The 17623-nt window shown below is 43.3% G+C and overlaps 1 protein-coding gene and 1 pseudogene across 7 annotated transcripts in view; one reads left to right on the top strand and one right to left on the bottom strand.

Annotated features, from left to right (window-relative positions):
• The window catches only part of PDZD2 (PDZ domain containing 2), a 480351-nt gene that overhangs the window by 296227 nt on the left and 166501 nt on the right, over positions 1-17623 (bottom strand). The window lies entirely within an intron of this gene.
• On the top strand, positions 917-1016 carry LOC123574218 (U6 spliceosomal RNA; annotated as a pseudogene).

Here is a 17623-nt window from a genome sequence, read left to right as displayed (position 1 = left end):
CTCTACTAAAAATGAAAGAATTAGCTGAGTGTGGCCTGCAGTCTCAGCTATTTGGGAGGCTGAGGCAGGAGAATCACTTGAACCCAGGAGGCAGAGGTTGCAGTGAGCTGAGATCACACCACTACACTCCAGCCTGGGTGATAGAGTGAGAGTCCGTCTCAAAAAAAAAACAACATAATAACTCAAACCTCACAAATTGAAGAAAATTAATGATTAATAAATGGTATTTAGATAATCAGTAATTTAGAAAAAAATTAGATTTATAATTTCCATCAAAATAAATGCCCATTAAATTAAAATTTAAATTTTAAAGATAAATTTAAAAATGTAATCACTAAAATTGGTAGAAGAGAGTTGTGGGTCTTTGGGAAAATGACATCATCCTAAGATCTGAAGAAGTGAAAAGATGATTATAAAAGAAAAAAATCAGACTTGCCTACAGAGATAGTTAAAACTTCCATATAGTAATAATAACATTTAAAAGATTAAGGAGAGTTTTAACTATATGGGGTAAAAAGATTAAGATCTATAATATCTAAATGCATATCCAGTGCTGCAGATGAGGGCCCCAAGAGATAATGGACAAAGGACATGAATAGATTGTTTAGATGACAAGTAAAATAAAATAGAAAAAAAAATGAGGGCAAAATGGCCAAACTTCCTGATCAAATAAGTGCAAATTAAAACTACAAAATGAGCCATATTTCAATTAAGAAAACATAAATTTAAATGATAATACCCAACCTGGAAATGCTTCTGGAACTCTGGCATTCATACATTATTGGTAGGGGTGTAATTTGGTAAAATTATTTGTATAAAACAATTTGGCAAAAATGTCCTTTGACGTAATACCTTCATTCCATGAAATTTGTCCTAAAAAGATGGTGCAAAAGGAAAAAAATAGTCGTGGTCACAAGCATTTTAAGCAGCACATATACTAAAATTGGAACGATACAGAGAAGATTAGCATGGCCCTTACCCAAGGATGAAAAAATAAAAATTAAAAAAAAAGTTGCCAGGCACGGGGCTCACACCTATAATCCCAGCACTTTGGGAGGTCAAGGCGGGAGGATCACAAGGTCAGGAGATTGAGACCATCCTGGCTAACACGGTGAAACCCCGTCTCTATTAAAAATACAAAAATAAATTAGCTGGGCATGGTGGCGGGTGCCTGTAGTCCCAGCTACTGGGAGGCTGGGCAGGAGAATGGCGTGAACCCAGAAGGCGGAGCTTGCAGTGAGCCGAGATCTGGCCACTGCACTCCAGCCTGGGTGACAGAGCAAGACTTGGTCTCAAAAAAAAAAAAAAAGTTAAAAAAAATGAATGCCATGTTAAGTGTAACACTGACAAACCGGCAAGGACAGAAAGAACATGCTTACCTAAGTTATCAGTGATGATTATACCTATTAAGACCACTTAATAAGGAGGAACGAGTTCGAGTTCAAATGTGTTAAGTGAAAAAGCGTAGCCACACCAGACCAATCTGGTTCCACTTTTATGTAAAAAGATCAAGAGCTGTTTTTCGTTTGCCATGGACCCTCAAGTCACATGAACTCAGCATGCCTAGATGAACCAAGCCTGCAACCACAGGAAGAACCTAAGTGCCTGGGCTGAGGAGTGGGACAGAATTAAGAAGTGGACACTGTATGGCAGGATCCAGAATCCAATCAGATCGAGCTCCGGCATCACCCCATGGTCAGATCTAGTCATATCATGTATCCCAGCATCACCTCATTGCAAGATCCAATCAGGTTACACCTCATTACCGGACCCAGCCCCCAGCTTGGAGAGGCAGTGCTTTGGGAGCTATCCCTGGTATTCTCCTTACTTGACTTGTTGCAAGGAATAAAATCCCTTGCCAAATCCTCCTTCATTGTCATCATTGGGCTGTCACCTGTCAAGTGACTGAACCTACCCATTGTGTGGGTATGAAAAGGTTAACAGAGAATTCTGCATGTAGTATGATTCAAAGTAATTCTTATGGTGTTTGTGAAGCTGTGAGAAAAACAGCACTTTTGTATATTGTCAGTGGGGATACAAATTAGCATAATCTCTTAGGGAAAGCAATTTACAACAGGAATAACAAATTTAAAATGTGATTTATTTGAGGATCCCACTTCTAGGAATTTATCCATTACATACACTCATACATATACACAAAGATATATGAACATAAAATTTATTGCAGTTTTTTGGTTTTTTTCGAGATGGAGTCTCACTCTTTTGCCCAGTCTCACTCTTTTGCCACTGGAGTGCAGTGGCATGATCCTGGCTCACTGCAACCTCAGCCTCCCAGGTTCTAGCGATTCTCCTGTCTCAACCTCCTGAGTAGCTGGGATTACAGGTGCATGTCACCACTTGCAGCTAATTTTTGTATTTTTAGTAGAGACAGGGTTTTACCATATTGATCAGGCTGGTCTTGAATTCCTGACCTCAGGTGATCCACCCACCTCAGCCTCAGAAAGTGCTGGGATTATAGGTGTGGGCCACCGCACCCAACCCAGAATTCTGGACACAGCAAAAAAGACTATACAATAAAAACAGCCACTAGCTGGCGACTGATCAAATAAATCACATGAGAAACCTCCAGTGGGATACTATACAGCTGTTAAAAAGAACGAGAGACAAAGTGACACGTTCTGATTTGAAACAAGTGCTAAGATGGGTTTTTAAGATTTAAAGAAAAAAGGTTAAGATTCAGAATAGTGTGGATCGTGTGCCCCACTGTGTAAAAAAGACGTTAACACAAAATACTTGTAGATGCTTAGAGAATTCTTGGAAAGATACTGGTAATAGAGTGAGGCTTGGGGTATAGCTGGTGGTAGTGACAAGAGAATGGAGGTCTGAACTGAGGAAACTTCTCACTCACTGTCCTTCCGTTCTCTTGCATGCACATGGTAAAACTTTCTTTTCCAAAGAAAAGGATCAACAAAGGTAGTCTGAAAATATATATATTGTAGATGAACATAGATTAGAAGGAAACAGAAAAATTGTATCTGTTGAGTTAGCATGATAGAGCTGTAGGCACATGGTCACAGATTAGATCTTAACATAGAAAAATTAAATTAGTGGAGAATTAGTGTAGGCAAATCACAAGTTGTTCTTTTCTTTAAAGTGCTGTTTTAATGTTGCCATTGAAATAAATAAAAATTAGTGTGGGAGGAGAGACGGGGTACCTGAGGAATTAATAGAATTATAAACATGTTGTTCTAAAATGAATAAACAGGAGAAGAATGAGCACAGAGAGCTTGCAAATGGTCCAGGGAGCAAGCACTTAGCAAGAGGTGCCATTGCATCTGTGCCTGGTAGGGTAGTTGGCCAGGACACACTGACTCCTCTCCTTGGGAACTCAAGGTTCAGACCTAGAGAACAAGAGAGGAGAAACTGGGGTGGAGGAGTTAGAAGAAAGTCTGGTTTGCAGATCCCAAGGAAAATCAGTTCTCTGGAGAGGATGGGCGGCAGGTACAGGGTAGATGAGAGACATCTAGATCCTGTAGATCTCAAAAGAGACACCTTCCTTAGGAGGGCAGGGCTAAACTCTCCACTTGTGAGATAGTCATCTTTTCAGATTTTGATTTTTCATGACTGTCAGTAAAAAACGAAAATTGAGAGGCTGGGTGTGGTGGCTCACGCCTATAATCCCAACACTTTGGGCCACTGAGGAAGGCGGATTGCTTGAGCCCAGGAGTTCAAGACCAACCTTGGCAACATAGCGAAACCCTGTCTCTAAAAAAAATACAAAAAATTAGCCAGGCCTGGTGACATGCACCTGTAGACCCAGCTACTCGTGAGGCTGAGGTGGGAGGATCACCTGAGTCCGGGAAGTTGAGGCTGCAGTGAGTCATGATCGTGCCATTGCACTCCAGCTTAGGTGACAGACAGAGACCTTGTCTCAAAAAAAGGCCAGGTGCAGTGGCTCACACTTATAATCCCAGTACTTTGGGAGGCCAAGGCAGGCGGATCACCTGAGATCATGAATTCAAGACCAGCCTTACGAACATGGTAAAATCCTGTCTCTACTAAAAATACAAAAATTAGCCAAACGTGGTGGCATGCGCCTGTAGTCCCAGCTACCTGGGAGGCTGAGGCAGGAGAACTGCTTGAACCCGGGAGGCTGAGGATGCAGTGAGTTGAGATCATGCCACTGCACTCCAACCCTAGCAACAGAGCTAGACTCCATCTCAAAAAAAAAAAAAAAAAAAAAGGAAGAAAAGAAAATTGAACATGCATCCCCAATATATGTGTATTTATTTATTTAATGCATACATATATTATTGTGTGAATATATTATATGCATTATAAAACATGAAAAAGTTATTTTAAAAAGATAGTTTGGCTGAGTGCAGTGGCTCACGCTTATAATCCCAGCGCTTTGGAAGGCGGAGGCGAGTGGATCACTTGAGGTCAGGAGTTCAAGATCAGCCTGGCCAACATGGTGAAGCCTCGTCTCTACTAAAAATACAAAAATTAGCCGGGCATGAAGGTACATACTTGTAATCCCAGCTACTTGAGAGGCTGAGGTGGGAGGATCCCTCGAACCTGAAGGCAGAGGCTGCAGTGAGCCAAGATTGCACCACTGCATTCCAGCCTGGGTGACACAGTGAGACTCTCTTTAAAAAAAAAAAAAAAAAAAAAAAATATATATATATATATATATATATATAAACCTAAAGTGCTTAATATTTTACAAGCTATGTAGTTAAGTATACTTCAAGATTTTCAAAAACTTGGTTTAACATTTTGGGATGTGATAATCCAGAAGTATAGCTTCAAGTAATTTCATAACAAACAGTTGCTACTTTTTCTTTTTTTTTTTTGAGACAGAGTCTCCCTCTGTTCCCCAGGCTGGAATGCAGTGGTGTAGTTGCAGCTCACTGCAGCCTCTGCCTCTGGGTTCAAGGGATCCTCCCACCTCAGTCTCCCAAGTAGCTGAGATTACAGGGATCCACCACCACCGCCGGCTAATTTTTGTATTTTTAGTAGAGATGGGGTTTCACCATGTTGGCCAGGCTGCTCTTGAACTCCTGACCTCAAGCAATCTGCCCACCTCGGCCTCCCAAAGTGCTGGGATTACAGGTGTGAGCCACCACACCAGGCTGGATGCGGCTGTTTTTTGTTTTTTTTTTTTTTGAGATGGAGTCTGGTTCTGTCGCCCAGACTGGAGTGCAGTGGCGCGATCTTGGCTCACTGCAAGCTCCGCCTCCCGGGTCACGCCATTCTCCTGCCTCAGCCTCCCGAGTGACTGGGACTACAGGTGTCTGCCAGCACGCCCGGCTGATTCTTTTTTTTTTTTGTATTTTTGGTAGAGACGGGGTTTCACCGTCCTTGCCAGGATGGTCTCGATTTCCTAACCTCATGATCCGCCTGCCTCCGCCTCCCAAAGTGCTGGAATTACAGGCATGAGCCACTGCTCCTGGCCTGGATGCTGCTTTTAACAGCTGCCATAGCTGAAGATACCTCACAAGGATACACAGATTCAAATGGAAGAAATATGTTAGTGGCATTGATTATGATTTAATCAATCATAATATCATTTTCCAACCCTATCCACCACCTGTGCTTTGGTTTTGGTTGAAATTGTGTATTGACTTTGTCAAGTTTTTCTTGCAAACTCTGAAGTTACTGTACTTTTAATAGTTTTTAACATATAGCTCCTCTAAAATTCTTTGGAAGGTTTAAAAATATAAAATTTTGCTCTCAAGATTTTAAAGATGCATCTGAAACTTTTTGTTGGCAAATGTTAACATTTAAAAAAAAAAAGTCTTATCACTATGGAAACATTTCCTAATATCCATATTGAAATTGCCCTTTGCATAGCATGGCTTTCTTTCAAAAAGTAGTTATTTTCTTATTTATTGTTACAACGTCATCTTTACCTTGGAGAGACATGTGTTTGTCCTTGCAAAAATAGCCTCCAGGAAGGAGGCCACTGGGAACTACTGTACTTGGCTTCAGAGATAAGGTCCTCAAATTTGAACCACTTGTCTTTTTCGTAGAAGAAAAATCCCAGTCATTTTTTTTTTTTTTTTTGAGGCGGAGTCTCACTCTATCGCCCAGGCTGGAGTGCAGTGGTGCCATGTCGGCTCACTGCACGCTCTGCCTCCCGGGTTCACACCATTCTCCTACCTCAGCCTCCCGAGTAGCTGGGACTACAGGTGCCCGCCACCATGGTCGGCTAATTTTTTGTATTTTTTGTAGAGACGGGGTTTCACCGTGTTAGCCAGGATGGTCCTGATATCCTGACCTTGTGATCTGCCCGCCTCAGCCTCCCAAAGTGCTGGGATTACAGGTGTGAGCCACTGCGCCCAGCCCAATCCCAGTCATCTTTAAGTTCTATTACTCTAATAAATGCTTTGTTTAGAAATAAACATCAAACCTCTATGTAGTAAGATATTTTCATCATCATTCCCTGAAATAGGTCAATAGGATGAAATGGCTGAATCAATTTCATGCTGTTGGCCTATTTTTATAACCTCGCCTAAATTAAAAAAAAATTTATTTACACATTTAAGTTTTTAAAAAATTTTCAGGGTTCATGTGATTATTTAATACATTCATATGTAAATGAAAAATAAAATTCTAAATCCTTCAACTGGCTAAGTGGACCCTGCTTCTTGGCCAAGGGTATCCAAAGTAAACCTGAGAAACTGGTTCAGGCCATGATGGGCAAAAAGGCGTAGGACATGCCTCATTATATTTTCTTCCCTTTGGAATTCAGGCACAACAGACCAGCATTAACATTAAGATAAAGAGACTTCAAGACAGACAAAACAGACTCTTTGTAGCGGTAAGACACCAGATGCTGACCTGACTCTAGTATAGCATCACATGACAGACAGCAGGCGCTGAAAGAAATTGAAGCATTTTATTCCAAAATATATCTCTCTGACATATTTTGAAACAGACCCACAAAGCTGTCTCTTGTGGGGAAAATCTACATTCTATAAAGGATCCCCTTCCTTTCCTAGGTCTTTTGCTGATCCAGGAGAGATTTAACTAAGAGTCTAGCACCTTTTACAATCTGATAAGAGACATTTGCCATCTTTTTTTGTTGTTGTTGAGACGGAGTTTTGCTCTTGTTGCGTAGGCTGGAGTGCAGTGGCACGATCTTAGCTCACTAAAACCTCTGTCTCCTGGGTTCAAGTGATTCTCTTGCCTCAGCCTCCTGAGTAGCTGGGATTACAGGTGCCTGCCACCACGTCCAATTAATTTTTTTTGTATTTTTAGTAGAGACAGGGTTTCATCATGTTGGCCAGGCCTGTCTCAAACTCCTGATCTTGGGTGATCCACCCACTTTAGCGTTCCAAAGTGTAGGGATTACAGGCATGAGCCACCACCCCCGGCCTTGCTGTCTATTCTCTCCGAAGCCTGCTACCTGGAGGCCATCTACATAGGAAGAACTTTGGCCTCCACAACCCCCTATCTTAACCCATACACTCCTTTCTACTGATTCCAGGTCTTTTTTTGTTTCTTTCTTTTTCTTTTTTTTAGATGGAGTCTTGCTTTGATACCCAGGCAGGAGTGCAGTAGCACAATCTTGGCTCACTGCAATCTCTGACTCCCAGGTTCAAGCGATTCTTGTGCCTCAGCCTCCCAAATTGCTGGGATTACACGCACTCACCACCTTGCTTGGCTGATTTTTTTTAGTGGAAACGAGGTTTCACCATGTTGGCCTGGCTGGTCTCGAACTCCTGACCTCAGGTGATCCACCCGCCTTGGCCTCCCAAAGTGCTGGGATTACACGTAAGCCACCACATCAGGCCTAATTCCAGGTCTTTAGATACTAACTCTTTCAACCAATTGTCAATCAGAAAATCTTTGAATCCACCTTTGACCTGGAAGGCTGTCCCCATATTGATTGATGTCTGCCTGTAACTTCTATCCTCTTAAAAGGTGTAAAATCAGGCTGTAACCTACCCACTTTGGGCACATGTTTTCAGGACCTTTTGAAGTTATGTCCCAGGCCTTGGTCGCTCATATTTGGCTCAGAATAAAACTCTAAATATTTTACAAAGTTTGACTCTTTTCATCAACATATAATTCGTAAAACTCAAATCAGTGTAATTGGGATATCCTGACTTCCTTTTTATTCTAGTTAAAGCTACTGTTACCTGATATAATTTTCCCATAAGGGTTGTTTTAACTAACAAAGTCATTGAATTTTGTAAAATACATATTTTCTAGTGACCTCACAAATAAATAGGTCTATTTTATTATTGAAACAGAAACAAGCAAATATTCTTTTTTAAAAATCTTTTTTATTTAAAAAGTTTCTACAAAAATAGGGATGGGGTTTCACCATGTTGCCTTGGCTGGTATCGAACTCTTGGGCTCAAGTGATCCGCCCACCTCGGCCTCCCAAAGTGCTTGGATTACAGGCGTGAGCCACCGTGCCTGGCCAGAATCAAGCGAATATTCTTAATTGGAACATGTGCGAAACAGCAGTACTGAAGTCCAACTGCATAGCAGATCTCCTCCACTACACTCTTTCTTCGAAACTTCAGCAATATTTCTGTGCATCTTCCACATCTGTGGATCTGTGCATCAGAATTTGCTGACAAAACCGTGTGTTCTATTTTGTAGCTATATTGTTTTCCATGCATTATTTTAGCTATTTTTACCACATCAGGAAGACTGTTTTTCTACTAGTATGTAGTTTTTGCCTTAAGCAATTATGTTTTTAAAAACCCTCAAAACAGGCTCTTAAATATTCAGTTTACTAAAATCCTGGACTAGATTTAGTAATGCGTAATTTTAAACACCGCTAAAACATTTTAAACCATTTGTATTCATGTTGTGAATATTTAGATTTTAAATATCTTGCTAATTATGATGGTCTCATATCATCAAGTATTACCACAAGGCACAATCTATGCTTAGGATCAGGTTTTTCTTTAATGCTAATGGTTGTAAGTTTGTATTTCACATAGTCTCCCAACGAATTTTATGTTTTTGTCTGACTTCTCAGTCTACATAGATTGTCACTGTTTTACTTCATAATTAGCACATGGTAGCAGGAAAAGAAGTGTTAACCCTGTCATATCTTATTGTCTGCTTACACCTGCATTAATTGAATTATTTTTAGGCTGGGAGCAGTGGCTCACTCCAGTAACACCAGCACTTTGGGAGGCTGGGGTGGGAGGATCCCCTGAGGCCAAGAATTTGAGACCAGCCTGGACAACATAGTGGGACCCTCATCTCTGTATATTAAAAATAAGAAATTTCTTTAGTTTTTCTGCCCATTTGGTAAAGGTTAACTCAGTTAAAACAAAACAATTTAATCCGTAAACCCACTTCATCAAGTGAGCGTATATAAACTCCAGTCCCTTGACATAAGCCTATAGTGGATTAAACGGGCCAAGCACTATGGTTCACACCTGTAGTCCCAGCTACTTGAGAGGCTGAGATAGGTGGATTGCTTGAGCACAGGAGTTCAAGGCTGCAGTGAGCTTTGATTTTTTCACTGCACTCCAGCCTGGGTGACAGAAAAAAAAAAAAAGGAGTGGTGAATTACCAGTGAGGGGGCCTTTGTGGACCTTCCCCCCTTCCCGCAGGATATGTCATAGACGACACAGAAAAGGGGACTCTCTGACATTCAGATTGAACAAGGAAGCCAGTGTCAATCCATATCTAAATTATTGGTCAAACTCAATTTTTTTTAAAGATAAAAAATATCTTGGGATGCTGATAATTTTTCCTCTTACCCATGGATCTTCTCTGGCTTCTCACTTTAGCAGGCACCATTCTAGAGCATGAACCATTTTCTGGTGACTTCTATGTAAGTTCTTTCTGCCCATGCCACTGGTTCAGATGAGGACTTCACAGGAATGGGTATCTGGACTAAATAAAACCCTTGAGTCAGGGAAAAACCCAGACTTGCCATGGCATTTAACAGAGACCGGTACTTAACAGAGCTTGAATATTTACTTATTTAATTTTATTTATTTATTTATTTATTTATTTATTTTTGAGACGGAGTCTCGCTCTCTGTCGCCCAGGCTGGAGTGCAGTGGCCGGATCTCAGCTCACTGCAAGCTCCGCCTCCCGGGTTTACGCCATTCTCCTGCCTCAGCCTCCCGAGTAGCTGGGACTACAGGCGCCCGCCACCTCGTCTGGCTAGTTTTTTATATCTTTTTAGTAGAGACGGGGTTTCACCATGTTCGCCAGGATAGTCTCGATCTCCTGACCTCGTGATCCGCCCGTCTCGGCCTCCCAAAGTGCTGGGATTACAGGCTTGAGGCACCGCACCCAGCCTTAATTTTTTTTTTTTTTTTTTTTTGAGACGGAGTCTCGCTCTGTCACCCAGGCTGGAGTACAGTGGCCGGATCTCAGCTCACTGCAAGCTCCACCTCCCGGGTTTACGCCATTCTCCTGCCTCAGCCTCCCGAGTAGCTGGGACTACAGGCGCCCGCCATCTCGCCCGGCTAGTTTTTTTGTATTTTTTTAGTAGAGACGGGGTTTCACCATGTTAGCCAGGATGGTCTCGAACTCCTGACCTCGTGATCCGCCCGTCTCGGCCTCCCAAAGTGCTGGGATTACAGGCTTGAGCCACCGCGCCCGGCCTTTTTTTTTTTTTGAGGCAGTCTCACTCTCTTGCCCAGATTGGAGTGCAGTGGCACAACCTCAGCTCACTGCAACTTCCACCTCCTGGGTTCAAGCAATTTTCCTGTCTCAGCCTCCCAAGTAGCTGGGACTACAGGCATGCACCACCATGCCCGGCTAAATTTTATATTTTTAGTAGAGACGGGGTTTCACTGTGTTGGCCAGGTTGGTCTCCAACTCCTGACCTCAAGTGATCCACCTGCCTTGGCCTCCAAAAGTGCTGAGATTACAGGCATGAGCCACCCTGCCTGGCTAGAGCTTGAATTTTTAAGGCTATCCACTCCCCTCGCCGCCACAATAGTTCAGGCCTCCTTTCAGGGATATTTGTGAAGATACATCTGTGATTCCCAAAGTCAAAAGTTTCTTAATAAATTCCAGCCCCATTTAAACTGACCAACCTTATAGTCCAGTCTAAGGGCTGAGGACACATGCACTTCAGCTACGGAACTAGCCCAGCCTTCCTCCCAAAAAGGAAATGGCTAAATTTAAGTCAAAGAGACATCGCAAATCATAGAATCATCTTTTCTTTGGTGAACAAAGAGCCCTGAATTAGGGACCTGAAGGATGAGTCAGCTATTATACCATCCCTGCAGCCCTGGCATCCAAGTTTCTGTGACTCAAAGATAAGAGATCCATACAATTCAACATTGTTGCTCCATACAATTCAACATTGTTATTCCAAGTTATAACACCAGCACTTCGGGAGGCTGAGGTGGGTGGATCACTTGAGGTCAGGGGCTCGAGACCAGCCTGGCCAACATGATGAAGCCGTGTCCCACTAAAAATACAAAAAAATTAGCCGGGCATGGTGTGCACCTGTAGTCCCAGCTACTTGGGAGTTGGAGGCAGAAGAATCGCTTGAACCCAGGAGGCAGAGGTTGCAGTGAGCCAACCTAGATTGTGCCATTGTGTTTTGTCCAGCCTAGGCGACAGGGCGAGACTTTGTCTCAAAATAAAAAATAAAAAGGCCACTAGTATTAGAGCTTCAGAACATTTTAAACACAGTATAACAAACTCTCATCCTCAAAATTTTTGGAGAAAGATCACATCTCAAAGAATCCTATGAAGAAATCTATATAACTGTTTAAAAGCTTTGCTTCATTTTACATTGTACAAAAGAGTTATATATTTGGGTCCTTAAATAGCAGATATTGTTGTCCTCCAGCAAGAGGTCCCCTTTTGTTATTGGTGCCCTCCAACACCAAAAGATGCGAGCGCAAGTCTGTTCGTTTCTGTACTTTGCAAACCCAGGTGGAATGGGAGTGGAGTTCATTAGGAATGGCTCACCTACGCATTGCAGTTGGTTACCTGCCTCTGCTTCCACAGTAACTAAGAGAGGGCCAAGGGCCAAACAGGTGCCAAAGCTTGAAGTTCACAAACCTTTGGAGGCACAAGACGACGAAAAAAAAAAAAAAAAAAACCCGAGAGTTATTTGAGGGCATTTGGTGCTCAAAATGAGAGAATAAAAATGTTCATAACTTACTTAGTACCTGGACACAAAAGATAAAGTAGAAGTCAGGATTGCTGAAAATGGCCCAGGGGGTGCCCATAAATAGAAGGGTATGAAGTTAGACCAGTAACACTATAACTACACTAAAATGCTTTTATCTTTCTTCTCTGTATGGTTTACAACTACCATTACAATTTCTAAAAGTAGTGCTAAGAGTCTAAGAGCGAGTGTCTTACGTGGGTATTTGGGTTTTCCATCTTCCATGGCTGCCGTTAATCACCCAGGGGCTGCGCTGCTCCCAGTCAGAAAGGTTGTGACCAGGGTACCAGAGGAGGAGCAGGTCACTGGGATAAAATTAAAGAGCATCTCTGGATCTGGCTCTGAAACCTCAACCCCCTTTAAATGATGGCAAGTCGCTCCTTTTATGGAATCTCTTCCCTCATAAAAACAAGTGGACCCTGAAAAGCAGCTGTGCATGTGGCTTTCAACAATGAGCTGTGGGCTGCAACGGAGGGTGTGGCCAAGCTTGCCAGTTTTCTGAAAGAACTCACCCCACGGGCCATTGTAGTGTTGGAAATTGTCTTGCTGCTCACTCACTCTTTCCTTAAAAGGCTTCTGATTCCAGGCTACAGTTAGAGAAACTGGGGACGAATAACTCCCCTCTGTCATCCATCATGAAGAGCTTAGCACAGGCGATTTCTCAGATCAGCTCCTCATTCATTAACGCGGTGCCTGAGGGCTGAGGCTGTGTGTGTGAAGGGACCACAGGAGAAAACACCAGTCACAGAGAGGAGAGGATAGCTCAGATGCTGCCATTCAAGAGAGAGTTCTGAAGGCCGAAAACATCAGCAGAACAGCACAGCGGTGAAACACACACAGCCTGTGAATAATAAACTGGACTGCAGCTCCCAGCACTTTTCTCTCACTTTGCTCAATTTCAACCACAAGATGGCAGGCGACGGCCCTCAGATCCTCACAACTTGTCAGATGTCACTCCCAAGAGGTGAGGAAAGCAAGCTCCCACCGTCCTCTCCAATGGCCATCACCACACTCTTAGGAGGCAGCTATAAGCTACACTCATAGATGTTCTATGTTTTTATGTAAATAATAGACTGTTAAAAAACCATCCTAATTTCATTAGTTATTTTTATTATTATTATTATTTTTTGAGATGGAGTCTTGCTCTGTTGCCCAGGCTGGAGTGCAGTGGTGCAATCTCGGCTCACTGCAACCTCCACCTCCTGGTTCAAGCAATTCTCCTGCCTCAGCCTCCTGAGTAGCAGGGACTACAAGTGCGTGTGCTACCATGCCCAGCTAATTTTTTGTATTTTTAGTAGAGATGGGGTTTCACTATGTTGGCCAGGCTGCTTTCGAACTCCTGACCTCAAGTGATGCACCCACCTCGATTTCCCAAACTGCTGGCATTACAGGCATTGAGCCACTGCGCCCGGCCTCATTAGTTGTTATTTATGATGTTAAAGTTCTAGAATTTGAGTCAGAGGGCATGAATTCCAGGCCTCGGACTTCTCTAAGATGATACTTGACCCCAGGAAACCACCTCCTGAAGCCTCAGTTTCCACTTGGGTACAATAAGAAAACAGGACTTGAATGAACCCTGGAAAACCTTCCAGAAACCAAGTCTTCGAGTGAAACAGCACGTGCAGCAGCAGTCTGAAAGGAACGAAGCGGGTCAGGAAGGAAGCGGGTCACGAACAAACCGTCCGTAATGCTTCATTTACACTTCATCCTTGGGGAATGGGCTGTTCCACATGGCAAGTTTTCCACATAATTGAATTTTAAATGCTGAAACTTGTTTTCCTTTTAACCTGTAAGGGAAATCTTTCTAAAGTGTATTACATGCTTCTCTGGCTTTTTAAACAGCAAGCTGAGTATACTTTCACCTTTCCTTAATGTCTCTAAGTCATCGTGAGGATGACCTCTTACTGTATATCCAGTCCTGCGTAGAGCATCAGGCACCTCTGGGCATATTCAGGTAGGCAGGACCCTTATGCTACATGTCCCCAGAGACTACAGTATCAAGCTATAATTGGCAATTCTTTCTCTCTACCATCTCCTACCTACATCACTACCTGCAGTCATTTCTCCAAGTAACATCTTCTAGCAGCCTCCTGACACTGTTTAAAATCTGCTAGAATCCAGACAGAACTCAAGGTTGCCACGGGTAACCAGAGTCTAAGCTTGCAACAACCCTAAATTTAATTTTACATACAAGTTCAAGGAAGCGGGTACTGTGCTGAAGGTGACTTCTGACTAGGGCTGACATTCCACTGTCCTCACAGCATGTCATACTTCTGTACCAATTGGTCTGTCGCCCTGAGCCCTCCAGCCCCCTCCTGCCAGCCCAGCATCCTGGCCCCTCTTCTGGGACCACACAGACTTCTCACACTCCAGGAACTCAAAGGTGCCGTCAGTCTCTGCAGCCTCCGGGACCTGGTTCTTGCATGTGCTAGCACCCCTTCCAAATGGTGGCTCCCCGTGCCACGCCACTCGCTCAGTATTGGAATGAACCCCAGTGTCTGGACCAAAGATTATTCTTTGTCTTCCCTGTGGAGTGAAAGGGCAGAGTTTGAGGCTCTTCTCTCTCCCTCAAACTCAAAGGGATTTTCTCAGGTGTACGCTGTGCTCTGGGTCCAGGTTGCCTAAGGCTGATGGGGTGGGTGTTAAAAGTTACCTCTGGCTGAACATCTACCATGTGCCAGATGCTGTATTCAGTACATTAGGTAAATAATCTGTCATCCACTCAACAATCCTTTTATGGAAATAGCAGCAACAGCCTGTGGCTGAGGTCAACTGCCCCCATCACACAGTCAGTAAGTGGGTCCAGAAGCCAGACTCACCTCTCCGAGGCCCACGTTCTTTGCACTGTGCTGTGCTCACATTTATTAATGTACAAAGATGGCCAGGTGCGGTGGCTCATGCCTGTAATCCTAGCACTTTGGGAGGCTGAGGCGGGTGGATCACCTGAGGTCAGAGGTTCAAGACCAGCCTGGCCAACATGGTGAAACCCTGTCTCTACTAAAACTACAAAAAATTAGCCGGGCGTGGTGGCAGACGCTTGTAATTCCAGCTACTCGGGAGGCTGAGGCAGCAGAATCACTTAAACCCGGGAGGCAGCGGTTGCAGTGAGTCGAGATCGCGCCATTGCACTCCAGCCTGGGCAACAAGAGTGAAACTCTGCCTTAAAAAAAAAAATACAAAGACGCCCAAAGTTTACATTCTGCAAAAATGCATTTTAAGTGAAAAGACTTACTTTTCAGAAAAGACATTTGTTTCTGTTTTGGTGTGTGGGTTTTGTTTTAATTAATTCCATATTTTGTGACCAATTTGGAACAATCTGTCCTTAGGGAACAGATCTGGCTTACTTATAGAAAGCTAGGGAGTGACTGGAGTTACAAAGTATTCCTTTGTAGGAACGAATCTAGAAAACCTTCCCAGTTCTCCCTGCACCAAACAATTAAGTAGAACATTCCAGAAAGTCCCCAGAGTAGATGTGATGGAGCTCACAAACAAAAACTTTCCTCTATGAGTTATCAGCTATGCCTTCAAGATGGGGCACGTGACATCAAACACCACGACTACCTCCCCTTCCCAGAAAGTTCTCTAGAAGTTCCCACCAGGAGGAAGCTGCTACCACTCAAAAGAATGAAGGCTTCCCAGGGTTACTAGGGATCAGGAGTGTCAGCCAGTGAGAAGGTAGGAATCAGGAATGGGGTCTGTAATTGGGAGGCAGTCACAGGTTTAGGCTCTAAACCGGGTCTGGGGTACAGAAGGTCTGTCAACCCATGGCCTTGAATTTTTTGTTCTTTCTCCAAGGATGGACATGGCAAATCGACCCTAAACTAACTTTTGAAATAAGCAAATCATGACCTTATCTTCCACATATTGTAACTGCTCCTTTCACACTTAACACACACATGGTTCTCAGAGTGTCCTCATCAAAAAAACATCCACAGTGCTCTAAAGTGTCCAGTGTCCGGGAGGAAATCATCCGAAAAATGGACTCCTATAAGATGACAGGGACAAAATGTCACCTCTACTAGTAGTTTTCTAGGGTGACCACAGGAGGCTTAAGCAACAGGGACTTACTGTGTCACAGTTCTAAAGGTGAGACGCTGGAGCTCAAGGTGTCAGCAGGGCCAAGCTCCCCTAGTTTGGAGAGGCTAGGAAAGGGTCTGTACCAAGCCTCTCTCCTAGCTTCTGGTTGTTCCTTGGCTTTATAACTCCAATCACACATGGTGTTACTCCTGTGTGAGTCTGTGTCCGAATATGCCCTTTTTATAAAGACAACAGTTATCCTGGAATAGAAGCCAACCTAATCCGGTAGGACCTCATCTTAACTAACTATTCCTGCAATGATCCTATTTCTAAATAAGGTCATATTCTGGGGGCTAGGACTTCAACATATGAATTTTGAGGGGACATAATTCAACCCGTAACATCATCTAAGGTCGTTTTGAATTCAAAATCAAACTCCAGACAGGGAGCAGAACAGACTGCAAGAGAGTGCCTCATATGACAAGCCGTACATGCTAGTATGGACCATTTATCATGCTGGAAGGTAAGTTGGTGTGTTGACCCCTGAAACCCACTGCTTACAAGTAAGAGTGAACAGGCAACCATCAACCGAGGAACCATTTGCTTGGGGGCAGAGAGGTACACTGGGGTCTCTACAGAACTCTTAATTTCTACTTATCACTTTTTAAGACAAAATTCACAGAGGTAGGTGGGAAAATTTAGCATTGAAGGAAACAGTCAAAGAGTGACAAGGAACATTTTGAGAACATTCAAAATACTTTCAACTCCCTACTACCTAAATTGCAAAGTGCTTCTAGTCCTGAAGCTCTGCCTAGAGCTAAGTTTGCCAAAAGGAGCCTATATTACAATTGGGCTTCCTTTTGTTTTATTTTATTTATTTTGAGATAGAGTCTTGCTCTGTTGCCCAGGCTGGAGTGCAATGGCGGTGCAATCTCGGCTCACTGCAACATCCACCTCCTTGGTTCAAGTGATTCTCCTGCCTGAGCCTCCCGAGTAGCTGGGATTACAGATATGTGCCACCTGGCTAACTTTTTGTATTTTTAGTAGAGGCAGGGTTTTGCCATGTTGGCCAGACTGGTCTCAAACTCCTGACTTCAGGTGACCAACCCGCCTCAGCCTCCCAAAGTGATGGGATTATAGGCATGAGCCACCATGCCTGGCCGGACTTGCTTGCATAAGATGAGGCAGGGGGCTTGTTTTCCTTGTCAGTTTGGGTAGGTAGAAAATAAGCTTTATAGTTTGTTCTTCTTCATAAGTCATTTTCTTCCCTGGTGTCTGCGATTATACTGAGGAGGTATTTTATGAAGATCTAAACCATCCATGAAATTATGCACCAGATCGCACAAGGATCAAAGTACAGATCTGGTGCAGGAGTTGAGGTAGTACAACGCAGTGGTTAGGAATACAGACAATGGAGCCAGAAGGACTTGCGTTCAAATCTGCTTTTGCCTCTTACTTAGGTGACCGTGGGCAAGTCATATACAGCCAAGGTTTCTCATCAAAGGCTGTCCTTTA

The sequence above is a fragment of the Macaca fascicularis genome, chromosome 6 (genome assembly GCF_037993035.2).
Source record: "Macaca fascicularis isolate 582-1 chromosome 6, T2T-MFA8v1.1".
NCBI lineage: Eukaryota > Metazoa > Chordata > Mammalia > Primates > Cercopithecidae > Macaca > Macaca fascicularis.
This window is presented reverse-complemented; position numbering and strand designations above follow the sequence as displayed.